Source organism: Stegodyphus dumicola, chromosome 6 (assembly GCF_044657685.1).
Source record: "Stegodyphus dumicola isolate Sdum_Otavi_A_Nest chromosome 6, ASM4465768v1".
Lineage (NCBI taxonomy): Eukaryota > Metazoa > Arthropoda > Arachnida > Araneae > Eresidae > Stegodyphus > Stegodyphus dumicola.
In genome coordinates this window covers 181,910,294-181,937,014 of record NC_140773.1, presented here as the reverse complement: position 1 = coordinate 181,937,014, position 26,721 = coordinate 181,910,294, and the positions used below count along the sequence as shown (strand labels likewise).

The window sequence follows — 26,721 nt, the reverse complement described above, 5'->3', positions numbered from 1 at the left end:
GCTTAACAAACTGAGCGATATAACAGCAAGATCAGTTTTATCCCTTTATATATTTATATTAATTTTTATTGTATATCTAATTGGCAAAATTTAGAAAGCATTTAGCTGAGATCATTTACAATACCTGTAACTGTTAATTTTAATGTACCATTTTAATACACTAATTTGTACCATTACTACATTTCATAAAAACTGCTTCTAATGCTATATATTACGTATTTCGGAACAGAATAATCATTTTTTATTATTTATTTAAAAAAATAGATTTTATTGTCCTACACTTTAAAAATATTTTCCTTGACTCGTTTTTCTTCAAAAGCATGTATATTTTTCTCTGAAAATCAATTTTCTAATTTGCATTCTTCTGTTAAGTCCACGTAAAGTAAGGAATTAATAAGGTAGCTGATATTTCAAGATCTATTTGACTTAATGACGAAAAAATTCGAGAAGTATCTTCATAATTCGCATTTTAATCTTCGCCGACTTACATTTGTTAATAATGTAACTGCATTAAAGAATGCTAATTGAATTCAGAGACATTTGCAAATGGTTCTAAATTGCGTTAAATTAAATATGTATTCATCTGAAGGAGCAGAATAATGTCACTTAATGCTTCATTGCATTAGCTAGAATTTGTATTCATGATTGAAGTGTCAAGAACATAATCTCAGAATTCTTTTTCTTGGGCGAGCTCTTACGATTCTTTTGTATTTCTAAGGTATTTTTTCCTCTTTTCTTTCACTTCTTTTCGTGATTTTAATCACTGTCGTACTTTAGCTTGAAAGCGGAAATTTCGTTGTTTCCTTGGCATTTTTTCTCCTTTTTTTGTCTTCCACGAGTGTCCCATTCCAAGAGAAAAAAATTTCCCTGTGAAACATTGGAATTTTTTATATCAAACGTGGAAACGAAAAAGATAAAAATAACATTAAACGTTTCACTGCAAAAGAATAGAAAAAAGAAATTCTCTTGTGAAAGGTATTGGTATTTGACTGAAAAATCTGTGCAATAATCCGTCTGCGCTTAAAAAGTAATGGATGGATGTATGTATGACTTTTTCTTATTTCTAACAGAAACAAAACAACGTTTTTTAATTTCCCCAAAATACAGATATAATTCTCCTCAATAACACCCTATTTCGAAATACCGTAACTTCGGATATTACGTCGGTATTCTGAAAACGACCTTTCAATAATGCAGTCTAAAATTAATGTACTTGGCAACAGAATACAATAATTCTTAAAACGACAGACACTTTTTTCTTCTAAGTGTTAGAATTTTCTTCTTCTCAGAAACAAAACAGCGGATCCGTCTTTTTAATTACTAAAAAGGATAGATGCGGTACTACCCGATAATATCCAACCGTGAATTCGGATATTCCATGCGTGTGTCTCCAACTGTCCATTAATAACACAGTCTTAAAATAGCGTACTTGGCGTGAGAACAACAATTCTTCGAGAGTTCTTTTATTTCTAAAATAAGCAAAATAACATTTTTCTAATTCCCGAAACGTATTCAGTTGTCTCCGTTAATACCCCAATTCTATCTACCGTAGCTTCGGATATTACGTAGGTGTTTCTAAAGCTACCTATTAATAAAGTGGTCTTGGAATAACACAGTCAGAGATGGAACAATAATTCTTCAAGTCTTGAAGATAATTCTTAAAATTAAAGCGGTCCTGGAAAAAAGCATTTATACCCTTAAAATTAAAAAAAAAAGTCCATTTAATACGTGTCTTTATCCGCTGTTTAAAATTTAATTCCATAGAAAAATATAGAAGTTAATAAGTATATAAAAACGTTGAAAATGTTAAAAAAAATTAGTTTGCAAAGCATATACATTACTTGAAAATAAGATACATAAATGTGTACCAAATAAGCGAATGACGCGCTTTTTAATTGAATTTATATTTATTAATTAATATCCCTTCTTTTCTTAAATTTACTTGATTCCTTCTTTCACAATTGGAAATTTAGGTTTAATTCAAATAAAATTCACAGATATTTTCTGATTTATTTTTTAAATTTGTGTTTTTTAGTAACTTTTATAAATCTTTCGAAGAAAATTTGGATTACAACCTATAAAAGGCTTGCCATCACCTTAAAGTAGATGTATTTCTAGACATACCTGCAAAAAATTGTAGTTTTTTATTCAAAATTTCCCAAAATATATGACTTATATATTGGCGCGTTTTGAAATTTCGCTTCTTTGTTATAAGCGACAATAACACCGGATGTTGTTTACGCACTTTGTTGAAATTATTTCAAGGAATAAACGTTACACTTTTTTCGACTCGCCAACACTGAAAAGGAAAGAAAAATAGGTTACCGTAAATTAAAAATTTTCGCCAAATGAATTCGTAAAACTGAAAAATGGCGCAAACTGACAAAAGTACGCCAAGATCAATTTTTAAATTTCTCACCACATTTTACAAAACTTAATATTTAGGCATAATTTGAAACGAAGAATCGAAATATAGTAAAAAATAGAAACTAAACATAGAAAAAAATGATGTGTTTCACTAAGAAATTGCCTCGTCTCAGGGTGATCTTATAACACTTTTTCCAGTATGACGTGTTGATTTTATAATATAAACGGCGGATTTTTTATTAAAAGAATAAATTTAGTGTTTCTAGACTTTTCAAGTTTCTTCAGTACTTTCATTCTCCGCTTGGACTGTAAACATTACGTGAAAACGTGTAACAACCGTTTTCTTAGATAATTTCATGAATGACTGGGATGGTATCCTAAGATGATTAAAATACATTTCCATTCACCTAAATGCATGTTTTCAAAAGAGCAGTTACGAATTTAATAAGAATTTCTTTTCGTGCAAAATAAGATTATTAATCGTTAAGACATACAAATATCAGCTTGGAGTTGATTCCTAAATCTCTTTTCAAAAAGCTTTTCTTTTTTAAAACGCATTAACATACAAAGAATATTTTAGTGATCGTTAATTTTTGACGCATTAAAATATTGATTTTATTTCTTAGAAACTTCATCCAACCAACGTGTTCATAAAATTCTGTTTTTCCCTGTTTCAGTTCCAACATAGTGAGGCAAGGTTTTTTCATAGTATCTTCTTAGTAATACGGAATAAAATTTCGTTTAAACTTTTACCACCAAGGTTTAAACGAAACCATCTGTCTTTGTATATTAATAAAACAACGCACTAATTATTCTTTCTTTTTAGACACTTCGCAAATGAAATTCATCAGAAACTTACTTAGCCGAAATAACTGAGGTTGAAATATTCCAGATAAACTTTTGTTTTCAGATAAACTTTAAAAATCATATTAGAAGCTTATTAGCGTTATATATATTAGGTTACATGCATTAAGTTATATAATTTGATGTATATGGCCTAAAGCTTACATTTTCTAAAACCTTTGTATCAAATTTCTTTCCCTTCCTATCCAACTTAAATTTGTGAAAATGGATCTAAATTTCTTACTCTTTGTCTATAATAGGTTTATTATCTATATACTTATAAGATTAAATGTATGTTAAAAAATAAATTATAATTTAAATTAGCAATATTCACTCAATTTTTAAAGTGGTATTTCTCTTCTCCATTCTAAAAACAGTAACTTTTTTCTGCACTGCATAATTTCGAGAATAATTCATGTCATATGAGTCTTACATAATGCTGGTAATGTAAATGGAACTAAAATTCAAACAGCCAATGATTATTTTATAGCAATATTAATTATCCAATCAAATGCATTCAGAACCGTAACTAGCTCCTTCTGAATTAAGATTTCACTCTGAACACAACTTACTTGCTTTCTACACTTCGGCTTGGCTGGACTATTACTTGCTGCTCTTCTTTTACTGCAAAGCTCTCAAAAATTGTACAGTCTTTCGAATTGGGCACCAGTCAGAGTGCCAATATGTTTGTGGTTGCAACATATTTACTGGAATAAAGATGGATAATTAATTTTCGTCGGCTGCCCAGTTTGCTTTACAATACGAATCTATATTCTACTTTCCTAGGACATCATTTCTTCTAAGTCTAAGTGCTTTATCACATATACGTATATATATAGGTACATTATATATATAGGTTTATCTTATTTAAATACATATTCATTTATTACATTTATTTTCCTTTAAAATTTTTATGTATTTTAATGATTAACTTTAGATTTTGGAAGTGGTAGACTGTTTATGTAATTTAAGATACATAGGTCTATATATAACCTAATATTATATAAATATAATTTATATAAAATATTAAAGGTTATTTAGAAAATATAATAAATTGTGAGGTTTTTAAATATAATAAGTATTTACTTTGTTTTTATCTTTGATGCTAAAGGTAGAATAATACTTAAAATATTAGAAAATAAGTATCTACATTGCGATATCTTTACGCAAGAAAATTACTAAAACAACAAGAAAAAACAGGAAATATCTTATTTTTACACTTATTATTTTTCAATTACGGAAAACATTTATGACCAGGGATGCTTGGAAAACGCATGATAAAAATTAATAGCACGTTTGTTTAGAAACATAAACATTTACAATAAATTTTGCAATTCATAAATAATTGAACTAAAATAAAGGAGCAATTAAATCCAAAAAATTTTCAAACGTTTTCTCCTAGAACATTGTCAGCTACTGTACTGACTACTGATAAATTTCCTCAAAGAATAACCAACTTTTATATGGGATGCAGTGCAAAAGGAATTTCACAATTTATTGGAAATCTTTCTTGATCCCGGTTTTGGCAGCTTGGTTAATTTAGTTAAGCCTTTTAATACATTACAAATTTTGACAGTTACATTAAAAAATACATAATTATTTCACAGTTCGCTATTTTCTTTTATAAATGCATTAAATGCATTTATTATTGCTCTGAAAAGGAAGCAACGTAAAACAGCTGATTTTATGTGGGTTTTTGAAGATGACAGGTTTTCGAACTCATCTATGAAAAGTTATTCCTCCCTTAGTTAAATCCTGGTTTAATTAGCTCCAAGTTTAATGACGTTTGGTTGAGCGGGTTTTACTGTATAACTTTAGGATCATATTTAAGGAATTAAACCCAGTAGTGACAATTTTTTCAAAGATCATGCATTCGGATTTTACACAAGCTGTCTTTATATAATGCTTAACACTTTAAAAGGTGCTAGAATTTTTTAAAAATATATTTGTAATAAACGACATTCAAACTTGTTTTTTAAACCTGTGTTTCTTACGAATCTGCCCCACTAATGGTTATTTCAAGCATAACTTAAAAAAAAGTTGCTCCTGTAAATTATGTTGTTCTGCAGTAATATTCCTGCAGCAGTGAAGCAATAATCCAAATGTTAATTTTTGACAATTTCAGCAAATTTTATTTAAGCATTTTGTTTTTGTTTCTTACTTTAATCAAAATAATCATTGAAATCTATAACGAATATATTTTTGCTTGTGTTTCAAATGCAGAATCTTCGAGCTGTTGTTAAATAAATCAAAATAAAACTAAAATTTCTTCACGTGCAAAAAGCCAAGTCATGAAATGGAGGATTATTAATGACGTCCCCGTTAAGAATAATGGTATGTTGCTGCTTACACCATGTTACCATTTGTAATGTAGATATATTACATGACCTTTTGAACTTTTATATCAAAATATTCCTGACACGATAATAAAAACAAATAAAAAAATTCTGAAAGATTTCAGATTTTACATTACGTCCAAAGGGACTTTTTTTAAAGTTCAGTGTGTTGCCTTTATTTATTAAATCATGTTCTTCACATTTAAAGCATAAAATTCAATCCAACAGCAATATCGCAAAATAATTTCAAAATAAGCATATATTTAGAATTTCCGATACACAGTCTCGCAAAACGCTAGAGATAATTTTTTTTTTTTTTTTTTTTTTTCCGTACAGTGTTGCCATTGCTCGCATTGAAAGCGTTCAGTTTGTTAATCAAAAATTCGTTAAAATGTTACAAAATATGAAATCGATAATAAAACAAATTTTAACTTAGTGCTTCCAGATGCTCATATTCGGTTGACGATTACGCTTTTCAAAATTGGATGGCTCTAGGTATCGTTGTTTTATCACAATGCGACAGACATACTTACATTTTTGTAGATTCTTCATTATTTAATATCTTTAAATATAATGCAGGACTCTAATATTTGGTGGCAACAATCTGAAAAGTGAACCGACATTTATAGTGAATCAACGCAAAATGCCAAAATGAATTAATAGGCCTTCTGGGCTAATAAAATTGAATGAGATTAATAATACCGTAAAAAAGTTAATTTTCAGCGAGTCATTTTTCGTTTAATGCTTAACATAATAAACCAGATTAGTGCATACCATAATTCGCATATTTCAACTTCCTTTACTTTCAGATAATTTACTTTGTTATGGTAATCGACATATTTATTTAAAATCTGATTTAGACAGGAAATAACAAAAAGTAGCTTTAAGAACAAATAAATAAAAGTTTCAGAAACAGAGTTTTATAGAAATAACTTTATTTCAACTTATACGCTTTTGAGTTAGACAACAACAGAAGCAACTTCTACGATTATATAACTAGAATTTAGTGGTAATAATTGTTCATATTTATACTGAATAACAATTTTTAAAATTTATATTAGTTATAAATTTCATCTTATTATAGATAGATAAGGAGAAAACGCTTTGCTCTGTCCGCTTAGTATATTTCTAATCATAAAATTAATTAAATACTTGATTTCCAAATAAATGAAAAGACATAGTTTTATCAACGAAAAACAAAAGTAATAAAAATATGAATATCTAATTACTGACATTGAATAATTATACAGTCAGCTTGCATAAAGAAGATGACATCTTAACTGAAATCGAACAAAATATTCGAATTCATCGTAATGGTAATAAGACTGTACTAAAATGTGATGAAATTCTGATTTCCTACAAATGTTAATTTTTGGGAAATGATTTATTCTCCAGTTGGCCGAAAAAATTAAATTTGCATTATATGTTTACTGATTATGATTTAATTTGATTAAGACTGGAAATATTTAAAAATCTTTACAATGAAAGTATGGAAAATAATTCTGATATTAAAATTTCCCAAGTGAAAGTTTATGAAAATTCAAATGAAAGCAAAGATGAATTCTTACTGATGAACAATTATTACTCAATGCATTGACTTAGTAACATACGTAAATGCCAAGACTTCTACTACTATCAGTGTAGTTTTTTAAGCATTAATTAACTCTGTAGCTCCATATTTAAAGAGCTTTATGATAAGAGCATAATAAATTGATTGAAACGAAAATAAGTTATAATTAATGTAAGAATAGTTATTAGAGATTCTAGGATCAATACTAGAGGAAATATATTTAATGAGACAATTCAATTACTGGCTTATGTAGCTGATATTCATAGTGTTTTCCGTACTGTTCCTGCTTTTAAACAGGCACATTCATGGCAGTGGAAAAAGTGCAAAAAGATTTAACATTTCTGTTAACGAAAATACACTAAATGTACGCCTTGTTTAAAATATCACTTACAGACTTAGTCATTTAGAAATTAGTAGCTATAAATCTGAAAAAAAAAAAAAAAAAAAAAAAAAAAAAAAAAAAAAAAAGCTTACAGTTTCACTTATGTGGGAGCGGAGATGAATTGTAAAAATGAGATAACTTCTGAAATACTTAAAAGAATATTTGCAGCAAATAGATATTTTCATCTCTTGAAGAGATATTTAAAATCCAGCTCTTTCAAGTTAAAAGATAAATTGCTTCTTTATGGTCTTATAAGATCTAGTCTAACTTATGTGTCGAAAGCTTGGCCGCTGACTGATACTTGCCAGCTTGGGCATCAGAAGCTTGGGTGCTGACTGTACTTAACTCATGCGTCGGAAGCTTGAGCACTGTGATGGTGAATCTTTGGGGAGTTTTAAGAGGAGGATATTGCATTGGATACTTGGTGGGATTCTATGTGAATGTATCCTAACTTAGAGCTTACAGACAACCTGATGTAGTAAAATTCTTCAAACTACAGAGACTTAAATGGGCTAATCATCCGGCCAGAATGTATGAAGATCCGTGTTGTAATAAAATATATCTGGCAAAGCCCATGGAAACCAAATCTAGGAATAGACTCGTGGTTAGATAGATCGATTGGGCTGAAAATGATCTAACCATTCTAAAGATAAAAAAAAACTAGAAAATAATTGCCAAAAGCAAAGGTATCTGGAGAAGATTTCTGAAGAAGGCCAATGCCCACTATGTGATGTGGCATTGGCCTTCTTCAGAAGTCTTCCTTCTATGAGCCAATAAAGAAGAAGAGAAGAATTCAGGAATATAAATTTATTCATTTAAGCATGACACGTGTTTTAGTAATGCCGAAAATATAACTATTAGTAAAATGTTTCAGAAAATGTGTTTCAATAATTGCAAAGACATCAGTAAGAAATTTCATTGAAGTTCCTTGAATAATGATAACAAAACAAATCTCGCTAGAAAACAGTGAATTAAATAAAAAATTTGGTTAATAAATATTGCACTTTTTGTAAGGATTATCCCGCAAGAAGGAACAAACATGGTAGCCTTCAGTTCAAAACTATTTGATTTTGTAAAAAAAAAACTACGGGATATTCCCACAATAATTAAGGGAAAAAACTGCTAATACTTTAAATAAATATTTCAGTAATTCAAAATGTTCTTTTTTATCATTTTATAGACATACATTATCAGTAAAAGTACTTTTTATTCAGACGTAATTGACTGCACTATACAGCGACTGTTTGCACATTTCTAGAGTGATATGAGAGGGACAGAATTAATTCGTAATAATCCATCATTAACAACCTAAATTATTATCTGTAGTTAAATACTGTCTACTTTGAAAATGGCATTGTAAACATATTTCACATCGAAGATTATACTTTTCCTATTACCATAGAGAAATATTCTAATACTTTGTACTTAGAAAACGAAGTGGAAAGTAATAGGATTAGCATAGCTAAATATAAAATAATCATATTGTTAATTATTAAGGGAACAGACTTTAAGTATTGCTTTTACATGGAAAAGATGCTAAAGGAATATTGGAAGAAAGTAAACATACTTTTACTAATTTCGAATGTAAAGTTTCATGCCTCAAAAGTAAACCCATTAAAAGGGTAACAGTATTTTCTTTAAATATTTACGCAGCATCAGCAAACAAAATAATAAATAAATGTTTAAGTCTGAGAAATGTTGAAAATAATAATGGTCTTTTCATTTGGTCTGGGTATGAGGCTAAATGAACGCTCTAAAGTTCTTTAATAAAATTACGTAACGGAGATGAGTGAAGACATATTATATGATTTTGATGAAATATTAATTCATCTACGCTATTTTAATAAAACAGATCGATTTATTATCAGAAGCGTAAAAACATTTTTAGTTTGAAAAAAGTAAGGAAAGTTTTATTAAAGGAATTAATATGAATGTCATCGATTACTCGTACAGGGAAAGACTAAAGCTTAAAAGAAAAGGCAACAAAAACTGCACTGCTGGCCATTAAAACTGCAACACAGGAAGGAATGATCTGAAGAATGTCAAAATCACATGAAAGAAAGAAGAGATTGGGAAAATGCAAATGATTAAATATTTCAGCGCGTTTAGGTGACACAGGAGAGAGAAACTATAGCAGACGCAGTGCATAAAAGAAAAGTTATGTAGTGGATTTCTCACTCGGCAAGCGCTTTGCAAGGTTGGAGCTTGCTCAGAAGTATGTGTTATGTCTCGAATAATACGAAGAAATGCTTATCAGCAACTGTCGGAATTCGACAGAAGCAGGATCGTTGCCTATCGAGAGCATGGATTATCGTTCCGTGATATTGCCGGTCTCACTGGTCGACATCCAACCACTGTTATGCGATTATGGAATCAATGGGTTGCTGAGGGCCATACTGAACGACATGCATGATCTCAATGCCCTCCCATAACTAACGCCCGAGAGGACATACGTATTGTGAGGTCAGCCCTGTAAAATCATATAATCACTTCACGGACCATTATGGGCATGTTTGTTTATGGGCATGATTGCATTACGGGCATGTTTAAAATGGGCATGTTTGCAGGGTGCCCAGTATCCGTTCGTACTGTGCGTCGACTTTTGCAGCAGCGTGGAATACCAGCACGGCAACCATTACTTTGGCTTCCCTTGACAAAGCAGCATAGAGAGAGACGGCGACTCTGGTGCGCCGAACGACAAAGCTGGATACAGGAGTGGCACAATGTCATCTTTTCAGACGAGTACCGGTTCTGCGTGCAGTATTTTGATGGCCGTATACGTGTCTGGAGGCTCCGAGGAGACCGTGTGTCGCCTGCTTGCATTAAGTATCAGCATAGAGGCCTTGCACCTGGGGTGATGGTTTGGGCAGCCACTGGGTACACGATAGGCACATCTCTAATTCGGATTTATGGTAATTTAAATGCAGATCGACACATTTCTGACATCTTATGGCCAGTGGTTGTGCCCTATCTTCGAGGCCTACCAAACACTATCTCCCAACAAGATAATGCAAGACCACATGTTGCACATCGTGTTTTGACTTTCCTTGATACCCAGGGTGATACATCGATTGCTGCCCTGTACTTGACACATCGATTTCTGCCCTGTCCTGTGCGGTTTTTAGATCTGTCACTCACTGAAAACATCTAGTTATGGGTTGCTGATAGAATGGCTTGCCACTCCTGTCCACCTGATATGGTTGATGAAGTGTGGCATAGAGTTGAAGCAGCATGGAATGAGTTGCCTGCTTCTGTCATCCAAGCCCAGTTTGAATCCATGCTAACCGGGTAAGGACTGCTTTAGCTTCCAGGGGTGGCAGGTGTTTCTACTAATTTCGCACCCCTATAACCCCCCCCCCCCCCCCAAATTGCTTATAAATTTAATCATTTTGTATTCCTGTCAGACTGCTTACGTATAATAAATATCTTTTTGTATTTGCTTCCCTTCATGGTGTTACAATTTTAATGGCCAGCAGTATACATATATATTGAATCTTCAACATAGTGTTTTAACTCCTATGTTTATAGAAAAAATTACGTTCGCTTATATACTATAATAGGTTAGGTTGGTTTATTTGAATAAGGTAAAGCACACGAGAGCTATCTGCTTAAGAGAAGAGATGCTTTTACATAGGATTGGCTCGTATTCACGATACACATGGAGAAAACAATGAAATACACTTGCAGCCAGGCCGTTCGCCTGAATTCGAACACATGTCGAACTACCAGTTTCAGCGACCTTAATCCTTCTTCCAGTGGAGGGGGTTATACTCGAAAAAGGAGTTCCATCATGCTAGTCGCACATCAGATCTAATACAAATATTTTGGAAAAATAACATAAAAGGTAGATCTTAATACTTAATTAAAGGTTGAGCTTAATGATATTTTTCCTTATATATATACTGCTTTAAAGATTAAGTGATATAGAAAATGAAAAGATTTTACAACAAAATAGAAGTATACATTTTATTTCTTTTCATTATTCAATGTAGCTATGGAATTAAAGTAATAATAATATTCTATCTAAAATAACACAATTTCTTAAGAAATGTAAAATATCGAAAAACAAATTTTGTAGAAGACTTTTATGTAGATCTTTAAATTAATGAACCCAAAATCGATCGAGAAACGTTAGCCAAAAATTTCAGGGATGCATGAACATATGCACATGAAATACCTCAAATGTGGTTAAGTTTTGCCCTTAGGAAGAAAGAAAGTTTGATGAAAGAAGGACACATTGTTTACCAATGATTTGAATCCCGCCTTCCATGAAAGCAAGTAAGGTCTAACACTGAATAAACCACGTACACACACACGTTCAACGGAAAGCCTCGAAGACATTGACTACCAGAACTTTGATTTCAGTTTCTTCGTTTGAATAGAGTTGAATTGTATGGGGAAATCTAGCCCCACTCTTCCTTATACAAACGCAATCGTAATTTCTACTGGCGCTTGGTAGAATTCTGTGATTGATAATTCCGTACGTGGGTGGTACGGAAAGGATTCGAGTCTGGCGATTCACTGGGTCAATAATGAGCGAGAGTGAGTGAATGTTATTGACATATGCTTCAATTTAAGTTTCCAAATCATGAAAGTCTAGGCTGAAGCAGGAACTTGCGGCATTTATTGGATCTCAGAGTTTGGTGTGTGAAATTTCCCTGTGCGTAAAGCACTTGAATTATTCAGGTTATTTTCTGTACACTTATATATATACTGGAGTTAGTCTTAAAGAATAGGATAATTCAAAATGATTGAACTGATTTCAAGAAATATAATCCATACCAATTGTGCAGAAATTTGATATATATCACTCGAAAATAAAAAGGGTCTTCGAGTTCTAGAGTATCATCAAGCTATTTGTATGGAATATCATGCTTTTTAACAGAATGTTTGCTTAACATTGAACTGGACACGGAAGATTCCAAGACTTAGTTTTTAATTTATAGGTAATTATATGTTATGCTAACTAGCTTTTGGAGTATGATAGATGTGTTATATTCCAGTCGGTATTGACAGTACATCTACAAGACCTCCAAACCCTCAATGCTGCTACTAAGAAGATGGTAACAAAAAGTTTCTAAAGCAAGAACGGCCGAAATTTGATTATTATCTTGACACTGCAAATAAAGAACAAATACACCTGAAGAGTTTCCTTTTCATTTGAAACGTTACTATATGAACTACAAATCTGCATTGCGGCTATAGTAGGAATAGCAACAAAAATATTCTGGAAGAATCGCAAGAATCTGTTTATTGGTGTTGCCTGTACAAACAAAGGATAAATATAAAACGCTTAAGGTTAAAACCGAATAGTTTTTCTTTCATTTAAAGCATTATCTTACAATTACTGCTTTTAAATAAAATAATAATAAAAAAAAAAAAAAAAAAAAACGAAATTATTTAAATAGATGAAACATTTTGAACAAACGTTTACTTTTTACCTTGTATTTATTAAAATTTCCTTGCGCTACATATAATTATCTTAATTTCAGTTTTAATTTTGTACGCAATATTTTGATAACGTTTGATGACTGTAGTGATTCTTTCTTAACGTACACTCAGCACAAAAAAAGGGGTGAGCAGTTTTGTTTTCCCGTTCTGCTGAGCCGATTAACTAAATTTAATTTGCGTTTTTCGTGTCTCGAAAACGTGACTTGGGATATATATTAGTTTTACATACAGCATTGTTCTAACAAAGCTATTCTGACACAAAATAGGACTTTTTCTGAAATGGCATACTGACGTTTTCAATATTTAGATTCTACGACTCAGGTTATGGCGAAATATTAAATTTTGCAAAATTTGGTGAGAAACTTACTTCGAAATTAAAAATTAATCTTGGCGCACTTTTTCCAGTTTGCGCCAAGAATTATTCAATAGGCAAAATTGTTAGGCTTACGGTAAACTATTTTCCTTTCCCTTTCACTGTGCACAACGGAAAAGGAAGTCCATCATTTATTCATTCAAATAGTTTTAATAAAGTGCGTAAGCCACATTTAGCCATATCATTGCTTGTAAAAATATGCCAAATTTCAAAACACCCCAGTATATAAATTCATGTATAACTTTCGAAATTTTGAATAAAAAAATTCTTATTTTTTCAGATATGCCTAGAAATACATTTAGTTTAAGATGATGGTCAAAATTTTGTGGGTTATAATTCAAAAATTGTTTTGAAGAATTTATAAAAATTATTCAAAAATACAAACTTTAAATCAAAGAATATCTGGACATTTATTTGGATTGAACCTAAGTTTCGAACTATGAAATAAGGAATCAAGAAAGTTTAATAAAAAAAATCTGATGTGTACACCACATGACTTCCTTGTTTCGAATACTAAATTATGCATGTTTTCTCCTGCATTTCATTTAAACTTATTGAATTAAATTAAATCTACTTCATCGATAGCGCATAAACCACAATAGAATAAATGTGCTTTTTAAAATTCACTCTATTTATTTACCATAGCGATACTCTGTTGCTAGGTTCACTTTAGAGCGTTACATCTCATTCATTTTATAACTCAAAATACAAAAAAATTATATCATCTGAAGAATTATCTAATCATTGCCACATATTCTATTCAAATACTGTAATAAATCTAAAGAGATGTATAAAAGAAACTAAATAAATAAAAAATAAACAGTTTTTCCCAGATGATTCAGTGCTGCTTACCTAATGCGCATGCGCTACTCGTCAACATTCTCCTCTGTCCGAAATAGACTGGCGACAGTATTTTCTGCTAATATGAAACACTTATTTCCTCGAATTTCATTAGACATGTATTTTTCATTCAATTAATTCAGTTCTTACTTCGCGACAAGGCAAAAATAATAAAAACACAAAATATCTTCCTTAAAAATTTAAAGATATAGAAAAACACAAAACAACAGATTAATTAAAATTACAGTTTCTACGCAAAAAACAAGCAAGTCGGCCAGCGGGCAAAAAGACAAATTCACTTTTGTGCTCACTCGACAAAAATATACTGAAGACGTAGAAACTGACTTAATTTGTTGTGGACGCTATGCTGAGTCAATATATGAGATAATTTAATAATTTCAATAATAATTCCCGAATGATCTAAGCATAATTTAATTTTCAAAAATAAAAGAAGCCGTAGCTTTGTTTCTTTAAATTGGCAACAAATCCGCAATTCTGCTAAGTTTCAAATGTAAACAAATATGGCTGCTATGGCAAAAAAATTAGACTTAGCCTCATTTAAATAACTTTTAAATTGTTGATAATTCTGCAACTATAACAAACAACTAAAACAAATAGTTTTAAAAGTAGTTTCGCCTAGTGAATAATTCTTGGCGCAAACTGGAAAAAGGTACGCTAAGATAAATTTCTAAGTAAGTTTCTCACCAAATTTTTCAAAATTTAATGTTTGGGCATAATTTGAATCGTAGAATTGAAATATGGAAACAAATCGCTATGCCATCTCAGAAAAAGTCCGATTTTGTATCAGAATAGCAGTGTTAGAACAATGCTATATATAGCTCTAATATATATCCTAAATTGAGCTTTCGAGACATGAAAACACAAGTTAAATTTCGTCAGTCGTCCCAGTAGAACGGGAGATACAGAACTATCCATTTGTGCGTGTAGAATGTATGTTTGAAATTGGCAAACCAGAGCAAGTCACATGTAGATGATCAGCTGTAGAAGTTTCGCCATTATAAAACTTTTAGAAATTTTAGATCAGTTTGGCGAAGTTTCTTTGTTAGACTTTGATTACTATGAAGGCGGTAGAATATCTATAAACACGCAATTGTCAACAATAAAAATATTGTATCTGCACAGACTATTATGACTGTCGGAATATTCCTCGCCTAGATTTGAACTGTGGATTTTCCACTTAATCAAATGCCCGTGCTAACCACTACAGTAGAAGGCCACTACGATAATTTCTCAAAAATGTAGTTGATTATATTGCTGTAACAACAGAATAGTTATAATTGCCAATAATAAAACTGGCAGTTGTTAGCAATGAAATTACTTGATGTCAGTGAGGTATCTAGATTTAATGTTTTTAGGCGTAAACTTTAAGAATAAAGATGGCTGAAATAATGAAGTAATATTTAGAATCAAAGTTGTGGTATCTTAGTTTATGAAAAAAAAATTCATATAAGCGTACGGAATTTTAAAGTATTAATTATCAAATTTATTAAAATAGATTTATTTCATTGGATAGTAGTGGCAATGTTCTTCAAAGAAGCATTTTACATATTTTTGAATGGCTATTTCAAGACTGATTGCCCAATCGAAATTTTTAGAGTTAATATTTTAAAGAATTATTACATTTCTGTGAGAATGTTTTTGCGATGCGTGTAATGGCCTATAGGTACACTGATTGGAAGATCCGTGGTTCAAATTTCAAGGATGGCATTGCTTATTTTTTCCGTTCCTCGCTCGAAAATCATAATAGTCTATACAATAGCAGCGAAATTTAAATGGGGAGCGTGATAATTCGTCATCATTCAGATTTGGTCGCCTGGTATTCGTACCTTTCTCCGGTCACCCGCTACATAATATGATATGATGAATTCTCGCATTTTCCATCTAGCAAGAAGAAGGTTGATGGTCTGAATCCAGGCGAGATGATTGTTAGTTTTCACTTCGAAAATTTTAGTACTTTTTATATTCAGGACACAGCAATGGTATACAGAATATGTTCGTATATTCTATATATACTAGTCCATTAAATAATTTATTATCCGTCAGTCACTTTAACAATTCCTTAATTCAATTATGAATTAAACTGTTCGAAAACAGCACTTGGTTGGAGAGAAAGCTGATTGAAAAAAGAGGTTAATATAAAATACACATTTAAGGTTTCTTGAATACTAAACATATTTTGGACAGCGTTTTTAGCTGTAAAAAAAAAAGGATATTTTGGAAAGTTACACAAATCCACGTCAGTAACAACGAAATAAGAATTCCTCTTTTATTGCTGAGAAATATGAGCCATTTTTACAACTTGAAGTTTTTTCTAGTATTTTACGAAAATTTCAAGGCTTTTAATAATGTTTAATTTATTTAGTAACACCATATTATTTTACTGTAATCAGAGCCAACAATTATATGAATAGAGGCCAGTGTTTCAAGTAAAGAAAATTTCTTTGGTCTAGAAAGTGTTTAACACACAAGTTGAAAAACATTTTTTAAAGTCGCTAGATTTCTCAATAAATAGCTAGACTAAGCAAACTCCTTTTCCATTGGTTATTTTAAATAACTTTTCTGATCCAAAAATCCCTAACCAGTTTACGTCAAAAGAGAGAAATCCATCTTTTCGGCTAGGAAAAAAACATTCCCGATCCCTCAAGTACAAAAATATAAATACGAGTGTCAAATTCAAGCGAAACCGAACCTTTAGATCAATACTTTACGTTTTCGCGCCTCGTATATTATCTTTTCGATAGACAATTCATCACAGTTTTATACTCTAATAGACAAACGTTTGGATGAAAAACTATAAGCTACAGCGCTTTTTTCAAAGTTCTTTCAAAATGGACTGTGGGAGTTTTCTGAGAAGGAGGAAAAAAGAGTTTATAATGGTAAAAGATAAATAAACATACTTCTAGCTGAGTCCAAAGAATAAACCAAAATCGTTTCTTGTCAATCTAGATCAGCGGAGTGTTCAGCTCTCCATAAAAAGAATAGTTCAATCGAACTTCGTGTCTGGTTTCATCACAAAAAGTCAAGATGTTTGAAACGGAGGTTAGACAGGAATATAAATGCAATTTAGTTTCGCCTAACGTGACCAGGTACTTTTTTCTTTCTGTTCGTAAAACAGGAAGCACCAAAATCGGAACCTGTCCGTAAGAAACAATCTATTTTCTCAAACAACTTCTTATGAATGGACGAGATAGGTTAATAGGTCACACGTTATAACTTTCAGATTGCACGCCCTTTTTGACGTACAAGGTATTTTCTCTTTCCTTTCTGCATGCCTTCGTGGTGTAACGGTAGCACACTGGGTGCCTATTCTAGATGTCCAGGTTCAAGTCCCGGCTACGGCATTGCTCATTCTTCACATCTTCCGCATCAAAAATAACCTAATATTTCGACAGACGTTAGAAATATCCACAGTTATTTATTTATTGTTACCGTTATATTGTGGAGAGATTTAAACTGTTTGGAGTGAGCTTACATGAAAAATCAGTTATGTCCTTTCCCGAAGTTCCAACCATGGACTTTCCAGTTGCAACTGATCATGCTACTACGTTTGGCATTATAAGACCTACAAATGAGAAACTCAATGAGAAACAGTTTGTCAAACACATTCCTTCTGGAACTAATTTAAACGGCAGGTCTCTGTCCGCAACTCTGGCAGGAAATGTTGCGTTCAGTAATCTGTTTCACGTACGTATACCCAGCATTTTACGCCGCTCGGAAAAACTAAGTCACGCTTTCGAGACATGAAGAACGCAAATTAAATTTCGTCAATCGGCTGAGTGGAACGGCAGATATAGAACTGTACCCCCCTTTTTGGTTCAGAGTGTACTTTCATGGAAATGGAAATCTTAATCGCACAAGCCAGGAATAAGCAGATGAGACATCGTGTCGTATCCTATCATGGTCGAGCAGACCTGACCTGTGTATTGAAATGCTGAGAGTTGATGGATAAACGCTGATATGTTAACATATTGATAAATGTGCGATGAAATAAATTATCGCATAGACATGTGTCTCATCAAGAAAGATGAACACATTAAGTACCTATCAAATGTGTAAAAAGTCTCATGAGACACATATTTCTACAGTTGTTTTCAGAGCTATATTAGGTTTCTTTGAACAGGTGAAACAGGCTAAACGTATTAACCATTTTAATTATGAAAGCATCTGTTATTATTCTTTACATTCTCCTGCACACAGCAGGTGACAAGAGGGAAGCACCAGAACCAATTGACCAAATTCAGGCGACAATGAATTATCGCCCACCCCATTTTTAGTTCGAGCGGCACTGTAAAGATGTTTATCCGCTCTGACTGGTGTATTTAGAGCTGCTGGCTGCGGAGTTGTTAGGGCCGGGTTCGAATCTCGGGGATGGCTTGGATGTTTCTGAGTGCAAACTGTCTGTGAGGCATTGAGGCACTTAAAATACTGGCGAGCTCAAAGGCCTCTCGAGTAATATGGTGGTAGGTAAAGAGGGAGGGGAGATCGTCAGATCCGTCTCTAGGGCTTTCCTCCATCAATATTGGCCGGAGCTGCGCAGTTAGTGCGATGGGACTTCTGCGAATAGGCGTAATAAATACTTAACTACGAAATAATTCAGGGAAAATTGGATAAATGCTATAAGTTTTACCTCTAAATCAGTACATTAATATTGATGCTTTGAGGGGTTTATTTTTTGGAGGAATTTTTAGGACGTTTCAGTGTATTTATTGTAATACTCATTCAATGACGTTTCAGTGTATTTATTGTAATACTCATTCAATGACGTTTCAGTGTATTTATTGTAATACTGATTCAATGACGTTTTAGTGTATTTATTGTAATACTAATTCAATAGCGTGCTATTTATTTGTGTTTGCTGCATCATATCGAGTAGATATTTTTAGCTATGCTAGCGGAAATCCTTGTATCCGAAATCTTGGTGCTCCTCTTGGTTTGAGTTTTAGGCCGCTAAATTTAACGCTTTACAACGCGAAGTTTATTTTTTGCTTCTGTAATAAAACGTGTCCTTTTCTTAATATCATCAATTATAATATTTATTATTATTTATTAACTCTGTTTCAGATTCATTCCTCTTATGAGCACTTCTTGAATTAATAATGAGATTCTAAGTAGAACAATTTTGGAACATACTAGGAAGATTCATATTAATACGGGTTTTCTTGTTACTCTCTGAAATGTTATATGAACTCTTGTGGAATAATCGCAGTTTTTTAAATTTGCTTTCAGAAAACTTAAAGACATAGTTTTTCAACAAGAATTTGCGTCTAATTTGCATTTTAATTGAATTTTTTTAACATCGGAGAAAATTTTTCTCATTTATCACAGATTTGTTTCTGTCTTCGTCTCTTCTTCGGAAAAGTTTTTGAAATTTAGTTTTAGTTTAGTGAATAATTAAAAAACATGAAGTAATGCTTAGCATACATAACTGCAATGTTTTCGCTTGAGATTTAAACTTACTATTAAAAAAACTATGCTTAGAGTAGTAATTTACATTTTTAAGGTAAAGTAATCTAAACATTTCGAAATTTTTTTGAAAGCAGTGAACATTTCTGCTTGTTAAAATATAATACTATAATGAATAAAAATTTATTAAAACTTTGGACTGAATGTTTTAAATTAATTTCCATCTATCTGTTTGCTCTAGTGAGGGAAACGATGTTAAAAAATGATAACTATGCTGTTAAAATAATACTGCAAGGAAATGATCAATCAGAGAAAGCTATTAAAAATAAAGTAAAAAAAAAAAAAAAAAAAAAAAAAAAAAAAAAAAAAAAAAAGACGGACAGTTTTATATTTCCTGCATTTTCCCGTACTAGGCCGATTGAATAAATTTAACACGCGTTTTTCATGTTCGAAAGCGAAATTTATGATATACATTAGATTTATAGTATATAGCATTGTTTTAACACAGGTATTCTGGACAGGCATACCTGCAAAAAATAGAGTCCTTTATTCAACATTTTCCCAAATATACGCAAATTTACATACTGGCGCGTTCTGAAATTTGGCGTATTTGTTATAAGCGATGATAACGCCAAATTCGGTTTACACACTCTTTTAGAATTATTTCAAAGACTGAACAATAGGTAGGTATAGGTACAAGTAGGTGGTACACCAGATATTTACCAACAGGTGATCTCCCTTCCTACTAACTTTCCCGAATAACAAACTTGAAACAGAAGATGCCCGCCTCGCGCATCACCATGAGTTCTACCACTGCCAACAGTGCATTAGGGACCCGTCCGCATGTCCCGAGTGCTCCGTTTGTACATTTATATCTATGAAAAGTTACATTATGCATGGTGGTATATGACTATTACTTCAACATTGTGATACACCTGATTTTACATGGTAGTTACAAATTTGTTGCATACTAAAAATCCTTTTTTTCCGTTCGTGCACAGTGGAAGGAAAGGAGAGTAGGTTACAAGAAATTAAGAATTTCGCCAAATGAATTATTCTTGGCGCAATCTGAAAAAGTGCATCAAGATAAATTTTCAAATTTCCCAACAGATTTCATAAAATTTAATATTTAGGCATAAATTGAGTCTTAGACTCGAAATATGGAAAAAAATCTCTCTGTCATTTCAGAAAGAGTCCGAATATAAATCTAATATGTAACCTAAGTCATACTTTCGAGACATGAAAAACGCAAAATTAAATTTCATCAGCCGGCTCAATAGAACGGGAGGTATAGATCTGTGCAATTTTTTGTTTTGCGCACAGTGTACCTTCAGCCTTGTCATTTGAATGCCATTCCAACTAAGATCGAAATAAAATTTTAACTTCACCCTCAAAAGTTTTTAACAAATTAATATCATATAAAAAATAAACATTCCTAGTCTTACTAATTGTACTTAATTTTGACAAAAGGAATAGCTACATGTTTCTTTTAAAGGTCATTTAAAAGAACTGGTACCAAACAGTGCAATTTTTTATGTTTACATCTCAGAATATTTTAGTATTTCATTAATCCTTATAAGGAATATAGTTGTTCGTTCTAGAGCGAGTGTTACTAGTTTCATAGGATTACATATGCAAACGACAAAAACAGTTTTAGCGCTGAGCCTCTGAAAGAAGGTTAAAAAGTTTTTGAACTATTGGTTCAAAAGGGACGTTAGTCTTGAACGGGATATTAGTGTCGAAACGCCATTTTGCGTCGAAACACGCAAATGCCTTGCATGATTTTTCAAATTGTTGCCACCAAATATTATCGCTCTAGATAACATTTAAAGAAATTAAAGAATGTAGAATCTGCATGAACGTATACATGGCTCTCGCATTGTGGAGAAACAACGGTACCTAGAGCGATAAAAATTTTGAATAACGTAGTCCTCCACACGAACACGAGCACTTGGAAACCCGGATTTTGAATTTCGAATTTGTATTATTACCTATTCCATATTTCGTAAAACTTTAACGAATGTTAGATTAACAAACTCAACGATTTCAAAGCGAGCATGGACACACTATATGGAATAAAACATTTTGATCTTCATCGAGTGATATTGTCTAATGGAAATTCTAAAGATATGTTGTTTTGTGATTTTGCTGTTGAATCGAATTTTACGTGGCGTAAGAGCCAAAACCGTGATATTTAATAAATAAAGTTAACTCACAAAACGTTAATAATAAAAAGACAAAAAAGTTTTGTAAAGCTATTTTAATAAGAAAACTAAACATTGATATGCTGAACTTAGAAAAGATTGGAAAAAAAAAAAAAATAGAAAAATGTTAGGCCAACAATTAACGCTGCATCGGGAATTCTAAACGTATACCGCCATAGTGCATTTCAAATTTTTGTAGTTTTGCTGTTGAGTTGTATATCGCGTAAGTGTGAAGAAAACGGTTCTTAATAATAAAGCTAAAAAGACAAAAAAAAAAAAAAAAAAAAAAAAAAAAAGAGTTAATACTAGTGAATAAACTTGTAAAATGCGAACATCAAAAGCGTAGAAAACCTTAACAACCCCTTTTGGACGACCGTTAAAGTCTGACATCTTTCAGATATTTTTTAAGCTTTAATTTAAAAATAGCTATCCGTAATTAAGTTTTTGAATATTGGAAGTGAGCTATGACGATGAGTAAAAGACAACTGGTTATGCGGCTGGAAATTGCGTTATTTCCCAAGAAAATGAAAAATACTGTAAGCATTTCGTGAAGAAATTATGCAGGGTTATGGGAGCTTTGATGAAAGAGTTCGCTGAAAATTAATAATATTTATTCTTATATAAAAATAGGTAGCGATGGTTCGTCAGCTTATTCAGGAAAGTACTGAGTACCAGTTCATTTAAAGTTCTGTTTTATAATCTCGCGATTTTTTTTAACTTGCACCACCGAAAAAAAAATCTATGTTTAAATTCTTTCTAAATGGAGCAAAAAACTGACAGCAAGACAGCTCTTGAACATACTATTGCTGACATTCTTTTTCAATAGATACATTTATATAAATTGATAGCAATTCGTAAAATACAGAATGAGCCTCTTGCTTTAAAAGTGTAAGAAACAAAAATATATATACAAGAATAGTAACTTATTTAACTGTGTTTCGAATTTAAAAATGTAATTTCTTGAATTTGATTGCAGATATTATTACACTGTGCTTCTTTTAATAATCGAAGTTGTATGGAGACTATGCATCGACCAAATTATTCGGCTGAACACGCAGATGCATTTGCTCTCGTATTTTAATACCCATTCAAGAAATATATCCAATTCTTCATTATTATTAAAACATAATTAGGCCTAATAATAGAACAGTAATCAAACAACAGGTCATTAATGTTCAATGACAACTATTGCCGTTATTATTTAAATGTTGAGTGATTATTATTTAATTACACCAACTGCTTAAAATTTTCTATCTTATGATTTTCTCTTTCTTTTTTCCTCCGAGGCTGTTACAGCACATCTATAAGCTTCTTTACAGTAAATATACAAGATGTTAATTCTTAGAACATTTCAAATATTTTCACTAATATCGCACAGAAATTAAGTCAGTTATAAACCACAAAATTGCTCCTAAATGTTCCGAGGAACCGTCTTAGGTTATACATTTTAAACCTACAACCTACATACATTTTAAATCAAAAGCTAGAAATAATCAGTGGTAGAGAGAAAACGAACTCGGGAAGAGCCTGAAACTATGATTGGTCCAAATAATCAGCCAATCTGTAAACACAAAAGTAAAATATTCTCTACCAGAAGACACATAAATAATACATGAAAATAGTGCTATTACTTTACGAATGGTAGTTATATAAAGTATTGCGATCTGTTAATTAATAAGGTGAGACAACATATACGTTACGTCGTAGAAAGAGGCACAGCAATATTGTGTTACTGAGTTACTGGCTTCTCTTCAAGGAAATGTAACTAGTAACACGATACAATGTTTCCCAAATCTTTAGCTTTGCCACCAGGCTTGATGTAATAGCGAATTTTTGCGACCCACCTACATATAGTTTGGATTTTTCGTGACCTACACGTATACAGTTGCGCGATTTATAGCATATATATCATTTCTCTTTAAGAAGGAGAAAAAAAAGAAATTGTATAAAAATAATGTGACAATGCAGCAATGATAAATAACTGATAATTATCATTGCTCCTATTTATAACTAATATTATAATCAATAGCACTTATAGTATTAATTAATAGCATCTCTCTCTCTCTCTCTATATATATATATACACTTAATGCAGTTAAAATAATTGTATTTTGGAACTTTTAGCTTTCCCAGTAGCTAAATAAATAAGATCGCTTAATACTGATATCTTGCATAAAGTTCAGGTACTGATGAACGGGCTCACTAGGTGCTTTCGTGGTTTTTCCATGTGTAATGCAAATGTTAGCCAGCTTCTTTTAGAAAATCCTGAACGAAAGCCTACAACTTTAGCCAGATAGTTCTGGAGTGCTTTGCTATTTTCAAATAATGCAATCCACTTGAATCAAAACTTTTTGCGATATCCACTCAAAAAAAAAAAAAAAAAAAAGCTGAAAGCTTTCAAATTTACATTACACCCATAGGGGCATCTTTTTAACGTTTTGTGTGTTACCTTTATTTATTAAACATCATGTTCTTCGCACTCAAACCGTAAAATTCAGTTCAACAGCAATATCAAAAATAATTTTAAAATGAGCATATCTTTAGAATTTTTGATACACAGTCTCGCCCTCGGGAGATTGATTTTTTTCCCACACAGTGTTGCCATTGCTCTCTTTGAAATCGTTGAGTTTGCTAATAAAACATTCGTTGAAGTTTTATAAAATATGAAATAGATAATAAAACAAATTCCAAATTTGCAAATTTGTGCTTCCAGGTGCAGTTATCCAAAATTGGAGGGCTCTAGATACCGTTGTTTTATCACAATGCGAGAAATACACATATATTTATGCAGATTCTTCATTATTTAATTTATTTAAATGTAATATAGGGCTCTAATATTTGGTGGCAATAATCTGAAAAGTGAAACGATATTTATAGTGAATCAACGCAAAATGCCAAAACGAAATTAATAGCCCTTCTGGGCTAACGCCTTTTTAGGCTAAAAAAAAGAGCGACCAGAGTCCGCAATAGGTCCGGAACCTTTGGCGAATCACGATCGACAATCTACTCTCGAGACCTTTATTAAAATATACTCAGGAATGCCTTAGGAAAGTAATAATAATTATTATTATAAATATATCTTGTTTTTGAGCTACATGAAGTACTTGATGCCATAGTTGAGTGTTAAATTAAAATATGAAAATCGAGGTTATACAACAATAAAAATATTAAAAGTTTTTTAGATATATAAAGTATATGAACTTACAGCCCAAATACAACGATAAACAAACTGAAAAGTTATATTCTTATTCAATTTTTTAAATATTTCCTAAAGATTCTGTTCGGAATTTACATATACTTGCAGCAGCTAAAATCTCGCTTTTTTTTTTCTTTTGTCAAATCACCGAACACTTGCTTTTCAGACTATTAAAATCAACATAAAAATTAAAATATAAAGGAAATTTCATTTTTGAGGTTATAAAAAATCAGATGAGGAAATATTTAGTTCTATTTAAATATGAATATTCTAAAACCGCTTTAATTAATGATGTAATTTATCTTATATCGATAAAAAACTTGCGTTGTATGAACATAATGTGAATTTTCATTATAATCAAAGTTATTTCCATATATGATGAGCTTTCCTCTTTATTAACTCTCATTTATAACATCGATACACATTTTAAGTGTAAAGGTTTTAATCGATATTTTCAGTTTTAGGAAAATCTCTTTCTAGCGTATTTCCACAGCAATATAACTTAGCAGAACTCCTAACAGAAATTATGAGAAAATAAAATAAAAAGACGTTAGGACAAAAATATAGAAAACAAAAAATGATCCCGATAACAATATTCTTCAAGGAAAAAATTCGTGCAGTTTTCTCATTCTGTAACGCTCCATCCACGTTTTCAGCGCAGAGGTTTTCGAAAATATTAAAGCGGCGCATTACAGTAATTACCTTCTAAATCTTCTTTAAATGAAAGATAAACTGTACAATGTCTTATTACATTATATTATTTACTTATTATTATATCCATATATGAAATAATAATTATTAATTATTATTATTTCATATATGGATTTTAGAATTCCAGATTCATTTTTAGCGCAATGAAGGATTTCTGAACATAAAATTCACCTGAAGTTGGAATTTCATAGATAATTGATAAAATTTTTATTTATTGCTAAAATTTTTCTTCAAGCAAGAAAAATAAGTATAGAAAAGCATATGATTATGCAAAAATCTTACCAAAAACGGTCCTGAAGCTGCAATCCAAGCTCAAACTCATCGCCTCAAAATTTATATTGCTGCCTCCAAAAAATTGAGCAATATCCTCTACAAGTTGCCGGATTCAGTGCAAAGGAAATAATTTTTTAACCTTTCCGTATGTTAAAATTATCAGAGCAATTGAACGCGGCCATAGCCAACAACCAGGACCGTCGACTGCGCGTTCTCGATCACTGTATTACTTCTATTGTAGTGGCAATATCGAACGGTATACACAGCGGCCGATATTGTAGCGCCATCTACGGGCCATTTCGAAAAACAAAAAAATAAGAAGCGATCGATTTTGAACATGTTCGCTTTCCATTCCCGGTGGAGTTAGACTTGGAAAGACTCGTTTTTCGTGGACTTCGGAAGATACCGAGGAGGAAAAAACAAGAATAAAATATTGAAGAAGAAAACATCACGGTGGAAGGGTGTGTGGCCAGATCGAATGGCAATAAAATATTACGCGTTCTTTTATTCTTTGCGGTACTCGCTTAAGTTCGAAAGAAAACAGTGGAATGAGTTAGGTAACTAAATGTAATTGAACAGCTTTGTACGTGCGTTCAATTACCGTTCAGTTTGATCCTTTTGTTATACTAAGAAGCTATCTTAAGTTCATGACTCTTACTGAATTAAAGAGATAGAAACTCTAATGCCAATGTTTCGTTCTGCGATTCCCAGTTGATTTCTCCAGTGGATTCTCAGTTCATTTCTATTAAAG

At 31.7% G+C, this 26,721-nt stretch overlaps 1 protein-coding gene across 2 annotated transcripts in view; it reads right to left on the bottom strand.

Annotated features, from left to right (window-relative positions):
- LOC118201469 (semaphorin-1A-like) overlaps positions 1-26,193 on the bottom strand; it is a 407,500-nt gene extending 381,307 nt beyond the window's left edge. The window contains exon 1 of one of the 2 annotated variants that reach the window (XM_085819221.1): positions 25,980-26,193. The gene's annotated coding sequence lies outside the window, so the exon portion shown is untranslated. Of the gene's footprint in view, positions 1-3,782; positions 3,804-25,979 lie in introns of those variants that run through there. The other variant, XM_085819222.1, reaches the window with a different exon arrangement.
- Positions 26,194-26,721: the final 528 nt, after the last annotated feature.